General features: G+C 38.7%; 1 protein-coding gene across 1 annotated transcript in view; it reads right to left on the bottom strand.

Annotated features, from left to right (window-relative positions):
- Positions 1–17,960, bottom strand: part of LOC118768190 (zinc finger protein 665-like) — a 360,963-nt gene that overhangs the window by 28,992 nt on the left and 314,011 nt on the right. The window lies entirely within an intron of this gene.

Here is a 17,960-nt window from a genome sequence, read left to right as displayed (position 1 = left end):
ACTGGAATAATTGGACTTTGTGTTTCCTTCAGTTTTTGCAGATGTATGCATATTGTAATAAACACTGCTGTCATTGTGATGATAAATCCATACATTATGATGTGTGGAGGCACATGGCCTAGTGGTTAGAGCAGCGGACTCGCGGTCGAGGGATCGCAGGTTCGAATCTCAGACCGGGCGATGTGTGTGTTTATGAGCGAAACACCTAAGCTCCACGTGGCTCCAGCAGAAGGTAATGGCAAAACTTCTGCTGACTCTTTCGCCAAAACTTTCTTTCACTCTTTCCTCCTGCATCTTGCAGCTCACATGCAATGGACTGGCGTCCCGTCCAGGTGGGGAACCTATATGCCAAGGAAACCAGGAAACCGGCCCTTATGAGCCAGGGGTGGCTCGAGAAGGTGGCAAAATCGTTAGCAAGCCGGGCGAAATGCTTAGCGGTATTTTGTCTGCTGCTACATTCTGAGTTCAAATTCTGCCGAGGTCGACTTTGCCTTTCATCCTTTCGGGGTTGATTAAATAAGTACCAGTTACACACTGGGATCGATATAATCGACTTAATCCCTTTGTCTGTCCTTGTTTGTCCCCTCTATGTTTAGCCTCCTGTGGGCAATAAAGAAATATATACATTATGTCGGTGGCACGTAAAAGCACCATCCGTTCGTGTCCGTTGCCAGCCTCGCCTGGCCCCCGTGCCGGTGACACGTAAAAGCACCATCCGTTTCATGGCCGTTTGCCAGCCCTGGCTGGCCCCCGTGTTGGTGGCATGTAAAAGCACCATCCGTTCGTGTCCGTTGCCAGCCTCGCCTGGCCCCCGTGCTGGTGACACGTAAAAGCACCATCCGTTCGTGGCCGTTTGCCAGCTCTGTCTGGCACCTGTGCGGGTGGCACGTAAAAAGCACCCACTACACTCACGGAGTGGTTGGCGTTAGGAAGGGCATCCAGCTGTAGAAACACTGCCAGATCTGACTGGGCCTGATGAAGCCTTCCAGCTTCTGATGACGATGTGATATGTCGTCATCATCATCATCATTTAATGTCTGCTTTCCATGCTAGCCTCTGGTGAAACCCGTAAAAGATAAAAGAAATATACACACATATATATACATACACACACACACACACACACACACACACACATATATATATATATATATATATATATATATATATATATTATATATATATATATGTATAATAACAACGGGTAAAATTAATTAATTAAGAAGTAATCAGTAATTTCACCAAGTAGAATTCGGCATGAAAAAGACCATTTCATGGGAAGCTTAAGTAATACTTTATAATTAGGGTTCAGCAAAGATTTGCTTTACCACATACAGAAGTTTAGAAATAGCAGTCAAAAAACCTTAGCTATTTCTTCTACTTTAAAAAGGGACTCCCAGAAAAACCAAAGTACTTGATATTTTTACCTTTTGCCTGCGTGGATTGTTTTCAAGTACTTTGGTTTTTCTGGGTCCCTTTTAAAGTAGAAGGAATAGCTAAGGTTTTTTGACTGCTATTTCTAAACTTCGGTATGTGATGAAGCAAATCGTTGCTGAACCGTAATTATAAAGTATATATATATATACAAACATACATATATATATATATATATATATATATATATAATATAATTCGAGACAAAACCACTATTTTAAAACCAAACAAGGAAAGACTTAATCAATACATAAAATTTTACTATAAATTAAATCAACCGCCACTATAATTGTTTCATGTCTGCTACCGACAATCTTCAGGTGGATTTTCGATCTTCTAATCAGTATCAAAATTTGATACTGATTAGAAGATCGAAAATCCACCTGAAGATTGTCGGTAGCAGACATGAAACAATTGTAGTGGCGGTTTATTTAATTTATAGTAAAATTTTATGTATTGATTAAGTCTTTCCTTGTTTGGTTTTAAATAGTGGTTTTGTCTCGAATTATATTATATAATATTTTACTATAAAATTGGATTTAACCCTAAATCTGATTTTTCCCTGTAATTTTGGATTCATTCCCTAATATTTATTATTATTATATATATATATATATATATATATATATATATATATATATACATATATACATACATATATATATATATATATACATATATATTAGAATGAGTGTTGCTTGTGATACCCTAAGTCAGTGGTTTTTCAACCAGGGTTCCACGGAACCTTAGGGTTCCACCAGTACAGTGCACGGGTTCCGCAAGAAGTTACAAAACTGCTAAAATCGGCAGTAATTTTTAAGTCTCCTGTGCATAAGACAATTAAATTATTGCACAGGGGTTCCTCGAGCCAGTGGAATGTTTCTTTGGGGTTCTGCTCCAGCAAAAAGTTTGAAAAGCACTGCCCTAAGTTTTAGGGGGCCTAAGACATACATATATTGTATCTTTGTGTCTGCAGCTTTAAAGTCGGCTTAATTTTGATGAGATACGAATTTAGTGTCAAAGATGGATGCTTATGTCAGAGAATAAAGTGAATAAAACCTTTGAAAACCTTGAATCTAACAATGAGACAATTTCTTTTGAAGTTTGGTAAAAAGGCATAACACCGATTCACTGTTTACATCTGGAAACGTTGTTGATGAACATTTAATAAAGATACAGGATCTTTTCCTTTTGAACTGCGGATGTCAACACAATTTCTAGGTAACTAAACACTTTTAAACTTCGTATACTGGTAGAATGTGTTTATAAAACATCTTTTTCTCTTGGCTTTATTGAGAAAATTCTATAGTTTGTAAGATATTTGGGATCTTTTCGGTTTGAACGGCAGTTTTTTAAAATAATTTCCACGTAACTAAACACTTTTAAACTTCGTATACTGGTAGAATGTGTCAAAATAAAACATTTTTTTCTCTTGGTCAAACCGAAAATTCTATGGTTTGTAAGATATTTGGGATCAGTTCGGTTTGAACGGCAGTTTTTAAAAATAATTTCCACGTAACTAAACACTTTTAAACTTTGTATACTGGTAGAATGTGTTTATAAAACATCTTTTTCTCTTGGCTTTATTGAGAAAATTCTATAGTTTGTAAGATATTTGGGATCTTTTCGGTTTGACCGGCAGTTTTTTAAAATAATTTCCACGTAACTAAACACTTTTAAACTTTGTATACTGGTAGAATGTGTTTATAAAACATCTTTTTCTCTTGGCTTTATTGAGAAAATTCTATAGTTTGTAAGATATTTGGGATCTTTTCGGTTTGACCGGCAGTTTTTTAAAATAATTTCCACGTAACTAAACACTTTTAAACTTCGTATACTGGTAGAATGTGTTTATAAAACATCTTTTTCTCTTGGCTTTATTGAGAAAATTCTATGGTTTGTAAGATATTTGGGATCTTTTCGGTTTGACCGGCAGTTTTTTAAAATAATTTCCACGTAACTAAACACTTTTAAACTTCGTATACTGGTAGAATGTGTATATAAAACATCTTTTTCTCTTGGCTTTATTGAGAAAATTCTATAGTTTGTAAGATATTTGTTGTTGTTTTTCTTCAGTTTCTGCAATTTCAACCAATCAATGACGTCTATTGAGGTGAAAACATTCTGTGCCGTATGAATATGTCCCTCGTTTAAGAAACAGATTGGGATCCTTTCGGTTTGAACGGCAGTTTTTTAAAATAATTTCCATGTAACTAAACACTTTTAAACTTCGTATACTGGTAGAATGTGTTTATAAAACATCTTTTTCTCTTGGCTTTATTGAGAAAATTCTATAGTTTGTAAGATATTTTGTCTGAAAATCCAAGCATTTCGGCAATTTTAACCAATCGATTACCTCCATTCAACTAAAATCATTTGCTGCGTCTAAAACTGAGACAACATCCTGTAACTAACCCTAAACCTCCCCCCTAACCCTAACTTTTTTTTTCTTAATTGTTAAATTAATTAAATTCCATTTCTTTAGTTTTTTTTATACGCGTAACAATAAAATTAATTTAACAATTAAGAAAAAAAAAATTTAGGGTTAGGGTTAGGGGGAGGGTGAGGGTTAGTTACAGGATGTTGTCTCAGTTTTAGACGAAGCAAATGATTTTAGCTCAAAAGAGAGCATAGGATTGGTTAAAATTCGAAAAATTAAACTACGTTAAACTAACAAATTACAATTTTCTCAAGAAAGCCAAGAGAAAAAATGTTTTATTTTGACACATTCTACCAGTATACGGAGTTTTAAAGTGTTTAGTTAACTAGAAATTGTCTGCCGTTCAAAAGGAAAAGATCTAAGATTCACTTTTAAGCTGTAAATAATTTGTGGAAATTATATAAGTATGTGAAACCTTCGAGGTTACAGTAATTATTTAGAAGCTAAAACTCGTAACAATATTGTTATGCATAACCATAACCTCCGGCGTTTAAAATAAGAGAAATTTGGGCAGAATTCTGATTTAAGCACATCAGATAAACACCTCCTTACTTTTTCTATGTTTTGGAAATTTCAGAAATTTTTTCACGAATTTGTATTTTACTCGCGAGAGGATTCACAGGGAATCTTTTCGGTTTGAACGGCAGTTTTTTAAAAATAATTTCCACGAAACTAAACACTTTTAAACTTCGTATACTGGTAGAATGTGTTTATAAAACATCTTTTTCTCTTGGCTTTATTGAGAAAATTCTATAGTTTGTAAGATATTTGTTGTTGTTTTTCTTCAGTTTCTGCAATTTCAACCAATCAATGACGTCTATTGAGGTGAAAACATTCTGTGCCGTATGAATATGTCACTCGTTTAAGAAACAGATTGGGTTTATTTACATTTGTGAAGAAAAAAAGATATCCTTCTCCCACCCCTAACCCTAACCCTAAGACAGATTGAAATGCAATGGATCGATACTAGGGTCATAATTATGGGTGACAATTTCATATGACACACCTAGAAAAAACTGCCGTTCAAAACGAAAAGATCCTTCACAGGAGTATGAAAACAGTAAAAAAAAACATTTTTACGATATTCAAAGAAAAAAAATTAAAGTTTTTCTAATTTAAAAAAAAAAAAGTAACAGTTCCTGTGAGTAGCACACAAATTCAGAAAAAATTTCAGAAAATTCCAAAAATAAAAAAAAAAAAGTTATGAGTGGCTGTGTGGTAAGTAGCTTGCTAACCAACCACATGGTTCCGGGTTCAATCCCACTGCGTGGCATCTTGGGCAAGTGTCTTCTACTATAGCCCCGGGCCGACCAATGCCTTGTGAGTGGATTTGGTAGATGGAAACTGAAAGAAGCCTGTCGTATATATGTATGTGTGTGTGTGTTTGTGTGTCTGTGTTTGTCCCTCTAGCATTGCTTGACAACCGATGCTGGTGTGTTTACGTCCCCGTCACTTAGCGGTTCGGCAAAAGAGACCGATGGAATAAGTACTGGGCTAACAAAAGAATAAGTCCCGGGGTCGAGTTGCTCGATTAAAGGCGGTGCTCCAGCATGGCCGCAGTCAAATGACTGAAACAAGTAAAAGAGTAAAAGAGAGTTGTTATAAGGCGTGCTTAAAGTAGAATTCCGCCCAAATCTGAAGAAATTACGGATTTTGGAGGAGTGGCTGTGTTGTAAGATGCTTGCTTCCCAATCACTTGGTTCCAGGTTCAGTCTCGCTGCACGGCACCTTTAGTAAATGTCTTCTACTATAGCCCCAGGTCGACCAAAAGCCTTGTAAATGGATTTGAACGACAGAAACCGAAAGAAGTCCGGTGTGTGTTTCTTTCTATCTATCTATCTGTCTATCTATCTATCTATCTGTCTATCTATCTATCTGTCTATCTATCTGTCTATCTATCTATCTGTCTATCTATTTACCTACCTATCTATCTATCTATCTATCTATATCTGTCTGTCTATCTATCTATCTACCTATCTATCTATATCTATCTATCTATATCTTTATCTATCTATCTACCTATCTATCTATCTTTCCATCTATCTATCTATCTATTTACCTATCTATCTATTTACCTATCTATCTATTTACCTATCTATCTATCTATCTATCTATCTATCTATCTATCTATCTGTCTGTCTGTCTGTCTGTCTGTCCGTCCATCCATCTATCATGTCTTTGTTTGTCCCCCAACCACCGCTTGACAACTGGAGATGGTGTGTTTACATCCCCGTAACTTAACGGTTCGGCAAAAGAAAACCGATAGTATAAATACCAGCATAAAAAAAAAAAAAAAGAAAAAGTAGCGAGGTCTATTCATTCGACTAAAAATTCTTCAAGGCCCTACCCCCAAGATAATTTCCGACTCCATTCTACAAGATTACTACCATGTTCTAACGATCGTAATAATATTATTTGTGTGTAGTTTTATTTTAAATATATTTTCCTTCAATATATTTTCACGAGTACCTGTTGTATTAACTATAATTCACTACTGTTGGGCATATATGGAATGTCAAAGAGCGATATGTAACGAGGGAACCGGGATTTTCGACGACACCTTGTCTATATTAATTAATATCCAAATAATTAAATAATAATTAATGTTTTGATGGTGTAACAATGGAAAGTGTTTACTGTTTTATTATTGTCTGTTCATTAAGAGATTACGATACAATCATGGATGGTAGTTCAGAGAACGATCTAGAATAATAAATATATTGTTAATTTGCTTTGTAATTAATTAAATCCGTTTAATTACCAACTTCAGACAATCAGTGCAGGACAACGCAATTAATATCGATCTTTGATCAGCAACATCAAAAGGTTTACAATTGCCGATGTTCACCTTACTTTTACGAAATGATATATAATATATATCTTACCTGTTATTGCTGCACAAACCGTATTAAAGTTGCCGTATTAATTACGCTAAATGCCCATCCAACCAGGTCACAAATTGACAATAGAAATCTAGAAATGTCGACTCGGAAATACGACAAGCGGAATGCAATTTTTCCTCCGTACATCGTAAACTGCGTGATGTGGTGTATGAAAGTAGTATTTAAATACAAAAAAATTATCTTAAGTATAAAAACAAACATTGTTTTTATACTCGGAGTTGTGTAAATATTTTTTTTATATCTTCTATATTTGATAGACTTGGCACAATGTCGGACCGTAAAATACAATTTGGTGTTCTCACATATGAACTTTTTCTGATTTTCTTTGAAGAACAAATAATATTTATTCATTTTTCAACTTATTTCTCGAAAGGAAATATAAAAGTAAATACAAATAGGGTCGGGGAAACCCAGGTAACAACTACTGGATGTTTCTACGTTTCGTTTAACTCCTAGTCAGGTTTTTTAATATCTTTTGTGAAATCTTGAGTTACGTTTGAACCAAATTAAACCAGGAAATGAAAGAGTTAACACGAGTAGAGAAACATTGGCGATGAAAAACAGAGATGAGAAAATTGTAGAGGAATACGAGTAAGTTTTTTTTTTTTAATTAAAAAAGAAAAAAAATTAAATTATTTATTCAGCTGTGGGTAATTAATGATTTGACGGAGTTTCAGAATATCTCAATCACTTTTACTTTTTTTTTGCACAACGCCCTAAAAAATAACTCAAACTTTTCACGACCCCCCTCCCCCCTCCTCCCTCCCCAAATAAACAAAAACACTAATTCCCCTCCCTCTTATTTTTATTCTATCCCATTTTCTGAAATACGAGTAAGTTTTTTTTTTTTTTAATTTTAAAAAATTAAAAAAAAAAATTATTTATTCAGTTTTGGGTAATTAATGATTTTCAGAATATCTCACCCACTTTTATTTTTTTTTTTGCACAACGCCCTAAAAAATAACTCAAACTTGTCACGACATCCCCCCCCCAAAAAAAAAACTAACAAATAAACAAAAACATTAATTCCCCTCTTATTTTTATTCTATCCCATTTTCTGAAATTGGCGAAAAGTTCTGCTTTAAGTACTCCTTATAAGTCTCACTTAATTTTTTGAAAAGGTTTCTGGAGTTTTCAGAAAACTTTTGTGAATTTATGTTCTACACATGGGTATTTATACGATTATGAGAAATTAGAAAAAAAAAATTGTTTACCCCACCCAATAAATCCTATTAGTTCTACTGTTTTTTCAATTTTTTAAAAATCAGTCAGACTTGTGGTTGGTAAACAAGCTACTTACCACACAGCCACTCCTTTGCCTATATACGACAGGCTTCTTTCAGTTTCCGTCTACCAAATCCACTCACAAGGCTTTGGTCGGCCTGAGGCTATAGTAGAAGACACTTGCCCAAGGTGCCACGCAGTGGGACTGAATCCGGAACCATGTGGTTGGTAAACAAGCTACTTACCACACAGCCACTCCTTTGCCTATATACGACAGGCTTCTTTCAGTTTCCGTCTACCAAATCCACTCACAAGGCTTTGGTCGGCCTGAGGCTATAGTAGAAGACACTTGCCCAAGGTGCCATGCAGTGGGACTGAACTGGAACCATGTGGTTGGTAAACAAGCTACTTACCACACAGCCACTCCTGCACCTCCAGCTTTAAATTTTGCAAACCACCTTTGAACAGTTGATTCCCTACACCATAAACCGGGGTCGATTAAAGGCTGTGCTCCAGCATGGCCTCAGTCAAATGACTGAAACAAGTAAAGGAGTAAAAGTTCCGGGTTCAGTCCCACTGCGTGGCACCTTGAGCAAGTGTCTTCTACTATAGCCTCGGGCCGACCAAAGCCTTGTGAGTGGATTTGGTAGACGGAAACTGAAAGAAGCCCGTCGTATATATGTATATATATATGTGTGTGTGTGTGTTTGTGTGTCTGTGTTTGTCCCCCCAACATCGCTTACCCCACCCAATAAATCTACTGTTTTTCAAAGTTTTTTAAAAATCAGTCAGACTTTATTGCTTGAATCCCAGCGCTGGACCACCCTTGGCGGGGCATGATCATTCCATTAAATAATTATAGGGAGAAAAATCTGCCAAAAAATCTGGAAAGACTTATGCCCGTCCCCCCATTTTCTCCCTAATTTTTTTATTTTAGTAATTATTTTTGCCAAAAATCCCTGTTTTCGGATATGGAGGTTCGACATTGGGAAAAATTTCCCTGCCTTTCCCCACCAACATCTTCAATTTTGACTTTTTTCCCCAACACTAACCCTAAAACCCAACCCTAAAACCCTAACCCTAAAACCCTAACCCTAAACCCTAAAACCCTAACCCTAAACCCTAACCTAACCCTAAAACCCTAACCCTAAACCCTAACACCCTAACCCTAAAACCCTAACCCTAACCCTAAAACCCTAACCGTAACCCTAAAAGCGTACCCGTAAGTACAGAAATGTTTTGAAATTTTTGTCCGAATCATGATGTCCGTATTTTTCCGCATACTTAGAAAAAAAAAAAATTCTTAAAAAAAATTTTACAACGATTTTTGGAAAATTTTTTCAGAATTATAATCTCCGTATTGTTTTGCATATTTTGAAAAAAAAATTGTGAAAAAGGTTAAAAACGAAGGAAATGGGGGGGGGGGGGATTTAGAAATGTTGATTTTTGCCAATTGTTTTGCAGATTCGTATTCCCCGAAAAGTGGGGGGTAGTGACGAAAATTTTTTTAAGGGTGGTTTATGGCAGGGATGGGCGGAAGTCTTGTCAAAAATCAATACATGTCAGGGTGACAAAGAAACTAAGAATGTATCAGGTGGTCGTGGGATTGCTAAAAATAACAGCTAAATCGCCCTTTTTTTTGCATAATCATAAGAATTCCCATGCAAAGACTTGCAGAAACATTTGTGAAGTTTATGGTGTAGGGAATCAACTGTTCAAAGGTAGTTTGCAAAATTTAAAGCCTAGGCGCAGGAGTGGCTGTGTGGTAAGTAGCTTGTTTACCAACCACATGGTTCCAGGTTCAGTCCCACTGCGTGGCACCTTGGGCAAGTGTCTTCTGCTATAGCCTCGGGCCAACCAAAGCTTTGTGAGTGGATTTGGTAGACGGAAACTGAAAGAAGCCCATATATATATATATATGCGTGTGTGTGTGTGTGTGTGTTTGTGTGTCTGTGTTTGTCCCCTAGCATCGCTTGACAACCGATGCTGGTGTGATTATGTCCCCGTCACTAAGCAGTTCGGCAAAAGAGACCGTTAGAATAAGTACTGGGTTTACAAAAGAATAAGTCCCGGGGGTCGAGTTGCTCGATTAAAGGCGGTGCTCCAGCATGGCCGCAGTCAAATGACTGAAACAATTAAAAAGAGTAAGAGAGAGAGCTTAGCTTGGAAGATGACAGTCGCAGTGGAAGACCTTCAAAATTGGATGAAGATGTTTTGAAGGCAAAAATTGCAGAAAACTCATTCTCACTATAATAATGTATGGGTCCCCCACAATCTCTCGGAAAAGAATTGCTTGGACTGGGATTCTGTTTGTGATATACTCTTGAAAAGGGATGAAAGCATGCTTTTTGAAACAACCGGTGACCGGAGATGAAAAATGGACTGTGTACAAAAACATGTTGTGTTGCACTTGAGCACTCTTTCTCTTTCTCTTTTACTTGTTTCAGTCATTTTGACTGCGGCCAAGCTGGAGCATCGCCTTTAGTCGAATCAAATCGACCCCATGACTTATTCTTTGTAAGCCCAGTACTTATTCTATCGGTCTCTTTTGCCGAACCGCTAAAGAACATTTCCGTTTTCTGGGGTTGGATTCGAGCCAGAAACGAGAGATTTAACAGTTGCTCCAGAGGGGGCTAATGCAGTTTCAGGTACTACTAGCGAATGGTGGTCCCGGTGCGTGTACTAGCGCATCCGCGCTAGCTGGTCGTAAGTAGTTGATCCAACAACTTGTAGGATCAACAAATTAAATATTTTTCAAACAGAGTAAATAAAATGCAAAGTAAATAATTTTTTAAACTAAGTAATCTTTTACTTGTTTCAGTCATTTGACTGCGGCCATGATGGAGCACCGCCTTTAATTGAGCAACTCGACCCCGGGACTTATTCTTTGTAAGCCCAGTACTTATTCTATCAGTCTCTTTTGCCGAACCGCTAATTAACGGGGACATAAACACACCAGTATCGGTTGTCAAGCAATGCTAGGTGGACAAACTCATACACATACATCAATATATATATATATATATACATATATACGAGAGGCTTCTTTCAGTTTCCATCTACCAAATCCACTCACAAGGCTTTGGTCGGCCTGAGGCTATATGTAGAAGACACTTGCCCAAGGTGCCACGCAGTGGGACTGAACCCAGAACCATGTGGTTGGTAAACAAGCTACTTACCACACAGCCACTCCTGTGTCACTGTATACAATAATTTCATTATTATTATAGTGTAATAAAAATTCTGAAGTTTGCATAAGGATTTCCCAAAACAGCAACCAAAGATGAATAGTGGCTGTGTAGTAATTAGCTTGTTTACGAACCACATGGTGCCGGGTTCAGTTCCACTGCATAGCACCTTGGGTAAGTGTCTTCTACTATAGCCTCGGGCTGACCAAAGCCCGTCGTATATATGTATATATATATATATATATATATATATATATATATGTGTGTGTGTGTGTGTGTCTGTGTTTGTCCCCCTAGCATTGTTTGACAACTGATGCTGGTGTGTTTATGTCCAATAAAAGAGACCAATAAAATAAGTACTGGGCTTACAAAGAATAAGTCCTGGGGTTGATTTGATTGACTAAAGGTGGTGCTCCAGCATGGCCACAGTCACATGACTGAAACAAGTAAAAGAGTAAAAGAGAGTATCCATGCTAAAAAAAGCTACGCTTTGTGTTTGGTGGGATCATAAAGGCATTATTTTTTATGAGCTTCTCTCACAAAACCAGACCATTAATTCTGGTGTGTAGTGTCGTCAGCTGGCTAATTTGAACAAAAAATTCAAAGAATCAAGGCCAGAGATTGCCAACAGGAAAGGGGTAGTTTTCCAACATGACAATACCTGACAACAAGTGTCTTTGGCTACTCTTTACTTTACTTTACTTACTTGTTTCAGTGTGAAGGTGCAATGGCCCAGTGGTTAGGGCAGCGGACTTGCAGTCATAGGATCGCGGTTTCGATTCCCAGACCGGGCGTTGTGAGTGTTTATTGAGCGAAAACACCTAAAGCTCCACGAGGCTCCGGCAGGGGATGGTGGTGATCCCTGCTGTACTCTTTCACCACAACTTTCTCTCACTCTTACTTCTTGTTTCTGTTGTACCTGTATTTCAAAGGGGCCGGCCTTGTCACTCTCTGTGTCACGCTGACTATCCCCGAGAACTACGTTAAGGGTGCATGTGTCTGTGGAGTGCTCAGCCACTTACACGTTAATTTCACGAGCAGGCTGTTCCGTTGATTCGGATCAACCGGAACCCTCATCATCGTAACCGACAGAGTGCTTCCATCCACTTGTTTCAGTCATTTGACTGTTGCCATGCTGGAGCACCGCCTTTAGTCGAGCAAATCGACCCCAGGACTTATTCTTTGTAAGCCTCGGTCTCTTTTGATGAACCGCTAAGTTACAGGGATGCAAACACACCACCATCGGTTATCAAGCAATGTTGGGGGGACAAACACAAACACACAAACATATACACACACATACATATATACGACGGGCTTCTTTCAGTTTCCGTCTACCAAATCCACTCACAAGGCTTTGGTCGGCCTGGGGCTATAGCAGAAGACACTTGCCCAAGGTGACACGCATTGGCCACAACAACAACTTCACTTGACTCAACAGGTCTTCAGAAGCACAGTTTATTGCCCAATGATTGAAGGGTACCCTTAAAGGGCCAGTTATTATACACTGGCATAGGCCACAGCTATGGTTTCACTTGGCTTGCTGGGTCTTCTCAAGCACAACTTATCTCCAAAGGTCTTGGAAACTCATCATCACCTGCATCATCATCATCATCATCATCGTTTAACGTCCGTTTTCCATGCTAGCATGGGTTGGATGGTTCAATCGGGGTCTGGGAAGCCAGAAGGCTGCACCAGGCTCCAGTCTGATCTGGCAGTGTTTCTACAGCTGGATGCCCTTCCTAACGCCAACCACTCCATGAGTGTAGTGGGTGCTTTTTACGTGCCACCTGCACAGGTGCAAGGCGAGGCTGGCAACGGCCATGATCGGATTGGTGCATTTTACGTGCCACCGGCACGGAGGCCAGTCAAGGTAGCGCTGGCATCGGCCACAATTCGGATGGTGCTTTTTATGTGCCACCGGCACAGGTGCCAGGCGAGGCTGGCAACGGCCATGGACGGATGATGCTTTTTACGTGCCACTGGCACAGAAGCCAGTCAAGGCGGCGCTGGCATCAGCCACATTCAGATGGTGCTTTTTACGTGCATGAGACCCAATATTCAAAGGTCGTGCTTCACCACCTCATCTCAGGTCTTCCTGGGTCTACCTCTTCCACAGGTTCCCTCTACTGCTAGGGTGTGACACTTTTTCACACAGCTGTCCTCATCCATACACAACACATAACCATACCAGTGCAGTCGTCTCTCTTGCACACCACATTTGATGCTTCTTATGTCCAACTTTTCTCTCAGGGCGCTTACACTCTGACATTATGCACACTGGCATTACACATCCAGCAGAGCATATTAGCTTCATTTCTTGCAAGCCAACGCATGTCCTTAGCAGTCATGGCCCATGTTTCACTGCCATGTAGCATGGCTGTTCACACACATGCGTCATACAGTTTACCTTTTTAGGGCACTTTATATATGGCACTGCTCAAGTACTTTTACATGATATCACACAGGTGCCTTTATGTTACACCACATGGGTACTCTTACATGGCCTAGGCAGAACAAGCTGGGATCTTTTCCTTTTGAAGGCCAGATTTCAACACAATTTCTAGTTAACTAAACACTTTTAAACTTCGTATACTGGTAGAATGTGTCAAAATAAAACATTTTTTTCTCTTGGCTTTCTTGATAAATTTGTAATTCGCTTGTTTAACGCAGTTTCATTTTTCGAATTTTAACCAATGAATCGCCTCTATTTGAGCTGAAATCATTTGCTGCGTCTAAAAACTGAGACAACATCCTGTAACTAACCCTAACCTCACCCTCCCCTAAACCTAACCCTAAATTTTTTTCTTAATTGTTAAATTAATTTAATTGTTACGCGTGTAAAAAAAACTAAAGCAATGGAAAATAATTTAAACAATTAACATACAAAATAATTCTATAATTTTATACACACGCTTTCTGTAACACACACTTTCCATATACGTATGGAAAGCGTTTGTATAAAATTATAGAATTATTTTGTTTGTTAATTGTTTAAATTATTTTCCATTGCTTTAGTTTTTTTACACGCGTAACAATTAAATTAATTTAACAATTAAGAAAAAAAATTTAGGGTTAGGTTTTGGGGGAGGGTGAGGGTTAGGGTTAGTTACAGGATGTTGTCTCAGTTTTTAGACGCAGCAAATGATTTCAGCTCAAATAGAGGCGATTCATTGGTTAAAATTCGAAAAATGAAACTGCGTTAAACAAGCGAATTACAAATTTATCAAGAAAGCCAAGTAGAAATAATGTTTCTTTTGACACAGTCTACCAGTATATGAAGTTTTAAAGTGTTTAGTTAACTAGAAATTGTGTTGAAATCTGGCCTTCAAAAGGAAAATATCCCACAAGCTGCTTTCAGTTTTGATCTAACAAATCCACTCACAAGGTTCTGGTTGTTCTGGGTCTAAATTAGAAGACACTCAAGGTGCCATGCAGTGGGACTGAACCTGAAACCACGTGACCAGAAAGGGAACTTCTTAACCACATAACCATTTCTGTGTCTATATTATTATTATAGAAAAGTAATATAATGTCCACTGTTGTGTCTCTGCTGTTTAAGTATCTTCTATATCTTACCATTTTCTTTCTCTTTTATTTCAGAATATCAGATGACATTGGCATAATGATCATTTCTCCATCAGGCCCTTTATCGATACTAGGGTCATAATTATGGGTGACAATTTCATATGACACGGCTAGAAAAAACTGCCGTTCAAACAGAACAGATCCGATATTTGTAACAAATATAACATATAAGCAAAACAAGAAAGCTATGTGAATATTGTGATGAGAAATTAATGTGAAGGTCATAAAAAGGGTAAATTATAATGGAAGAGATGCTGAATGCGATAACAGATTCACCATTTCTGTGTGACATTTGTAATAAAGTATTCTCTCATCAACAGGAGTTAACTATCCATAAAATTATTCATGCAACACAGAGAAACCGTTTCTCTGCGAAATCTGTGGCATATCATTCGTCCAGGAAGAGAACTTAGTTTCTCACAGCCGTATTCATTCAGGAGAGAAGCCATACCATTGCGACACATGTGGAAAGTCGTTCTCTCTGAAAGGTGCCTTAGCTAGACACAAACGACTTTGTTGTGATATCTGTGGTAAATCCTTCTCCAATTCTGTCCAATTAACTAAACACAGACCCATTCATAAAGGGGAGCAGCGATATTGTTGTAACATCTGTCGGGCAGAGTTCTCTCAAAGGCAACACTTACGAACTCATAAGCGTATTCATACAGGAGAGAAGCCATATGTCTGTGATATCTGTGGTATGTCATTCTCTCAAAGTTATCAATTAAGGAGTCACATAGAAACTCACTCAAAAGAGAAACCCTACGGCTGTGTTACCTGTGGTAAATCATTCTGTGAAATTGGCCTTCTAAATGAACACCAGTGTACTGATACAGAAAAACCATATCGTTGTGACATCTGTGACAGATCGTTTTCTGATTCTCGCCTATTAATTAGTCACAAATGTATTCATACAGGAGAGAAGCCATTTCATTGTGATATTTGTGGTTTATTGTTTTCTCAGGAACATCATTTCAAAATTCACGAATCCACTCATAGTGGAGAGATGCCATACCAATGCAATATCTGTTATGAATCATTTTTTCAAGCAAGTGATTTAAGAAGACACAAAGATACCCACCCAGAAGAGAAACCGTTTCATTGTGATATCTGTGATAAGCCATTCTCTTTGAAAAGTTTAAAATTTCAGAAATCAGATCATACATTTGAGAGGCCATATTACTGTGATGTCTGTGGAAAATCATTCTCTCAAAAAGGTAACTTACATGTACACAAACGGATTCATACAGGGGAGAAGACATATCATTGCAATACCTGTGGTGAATCATTCTTATATAAATATCAGTTGACAGGACACGAATATCGTCACATACAGGAAACTTCATCGCAAATATCACTGTGACCGACCAGGCTATCAGATGTTGCTACACATCGCTGGTCACAATGCGCTTCGCATTGTTTTAGCCTTCAAATGACGCCACCCCGCTGGCTAAGTGAGCAGGCCAACAGAAGAAAGAGAGAGAGAAAGTTGTGGTGAAAGAGTACAGCAGGGATCGCCACCCCCACCTGCAGGAGCCTCATGGAGCTTTAGGTGTTTTCGCTCAATAAACACTCACAACGACCGGTCTGGGAATTGAAACCGCAATCCTACAACCGCGAGTCTGCTGCCCTAACCACTGGGCTATATATATATCATCATCATCTTCACGTGACCGACCAGGCTATCAGATGTTGCTACACATCGCTGGTCACAATGCGCTTCGCATTGTTTTAGCCTTCAAATGACGCCACCCCGCTGGCTAAGTGAGCAGGCCAACAGAAGAAAGAGAGAGAGAAAGTTGCGGCAAAAGAGTACAGCAGGGATCGCCACCCCCACCTGCCGGAGCCTTGTGGAGCTTTAGGTGTTTTCGCTCAATAAACACTCACAACGCCCGGTCTGGGAATCGAAATCGCGATCCTACAACCGTGAGTCCACTGCCCTAATCACTGGGCTATATATATATTTCCTTACTACCCACAAGGGGCTAAACATAGAGGGGACAAACAAGGACAGACAGAGTGATTAAGTCGATTACATCGACCCCAGTGCGTAACTGGTACTTGATTTATCGACCCCGAAAGGATGAAAGGCAAAGTCGACCTTGGCGGAATTTGAACTCGGAACGTAACGACAGATGAAATACCACTAAGCATTTCGCCCGGCGTGCTAACGTTTCTGCCAGCTCGTCGCCTTTTGTGTTTTTAGGTGTTTTTGCTCAATAAACACTCACAACGACTGGTCTGGGAATTGAAACCATGATCCTACAACTGCGAGTCTGCTACCCTAACCATTGGGCCATTGCGCCCTCACACCACTGTGATCCCTCTCTCTCTTTCGGAGAGGCACAAGCACCTACACGCACATATACACACACGGCAGTAACTTCCGCCTGCCGAATTCAATCACAAAGCTTCGGTCGACTCGGGGCTACAGTAGAAGACACTTGCCCAAAGTGCCACGCAGTGGGACTGAACCCGAAACCACATAGCTAGGATGCAAGCTCCCTAACCACACAGCCATGCCCGACTTCTGGTAAATGATTTTTTTCAGAAGTATACTTCATAAGATGTAACAAGCTAAGTAAAATCTTTGTTTTCCACCATACAGGTGTGTCCTTTCAGGTGTAAGTGCCACATAGAAAGCACCTGAGCTGGTGCTGTGTAAACACACCTGTAAAGGAACTGTCTGGAACATGTTGGGTCTTTTGCCCTGTTTGGGTGCAACACAATTTCCTTCTTTGTTTCCAAAAACTACCGGCGTCAGGAACAAGAAAGCAACCTTAGAAAATATGACACTTTATTTCGTTATTTACATAAAGAAGACACGTTGGTAAATTGGTAACCACTTGGTGTAGGTACAGCAAGACTGAAGTTGAACATTTGTAAAGATAAACCTCACAAAAACTCCAGCAGCAACAGAGCCGGTCACATCCCAAGTGTCTGAGACAGGAGAATAGGCTTATAACACGTTGAAACACGTCTTCTCTCTTCAACGAACGCCATACACCCATGTCATAACAAACATTTGGAGTGTAAACAGCTCCATGTCAAACCGTATCCAGCCCATGGCAGTATGGAAAGCGGATGCTGAATGATGAGGATGATGATGATAATGATAGTGAAAGTACAAAAAAAAAATAAATAAAAGATATTATCTAGACCGAGATATTGTATCATTCTTCC

The sequence above is a fragment of the Octopus sinensis genome, linkage group LG27 (genome assembly GCF_006345805.1).
Source record: "Octopus sinensis linkage group LG27, ASM634580v1, whole genome shotgun sequence".
Lineage (NCBI taxonomy): Eukaryota > Metazoa > Mollusca > Cephalopoda > Octopoda > Octopodidae > Octopus > Octopus sinensis.
Note: the sequence above shows the minus strand (reverse complement) of the source record. Positions and strands in the feature narration are given on the sequence as shown.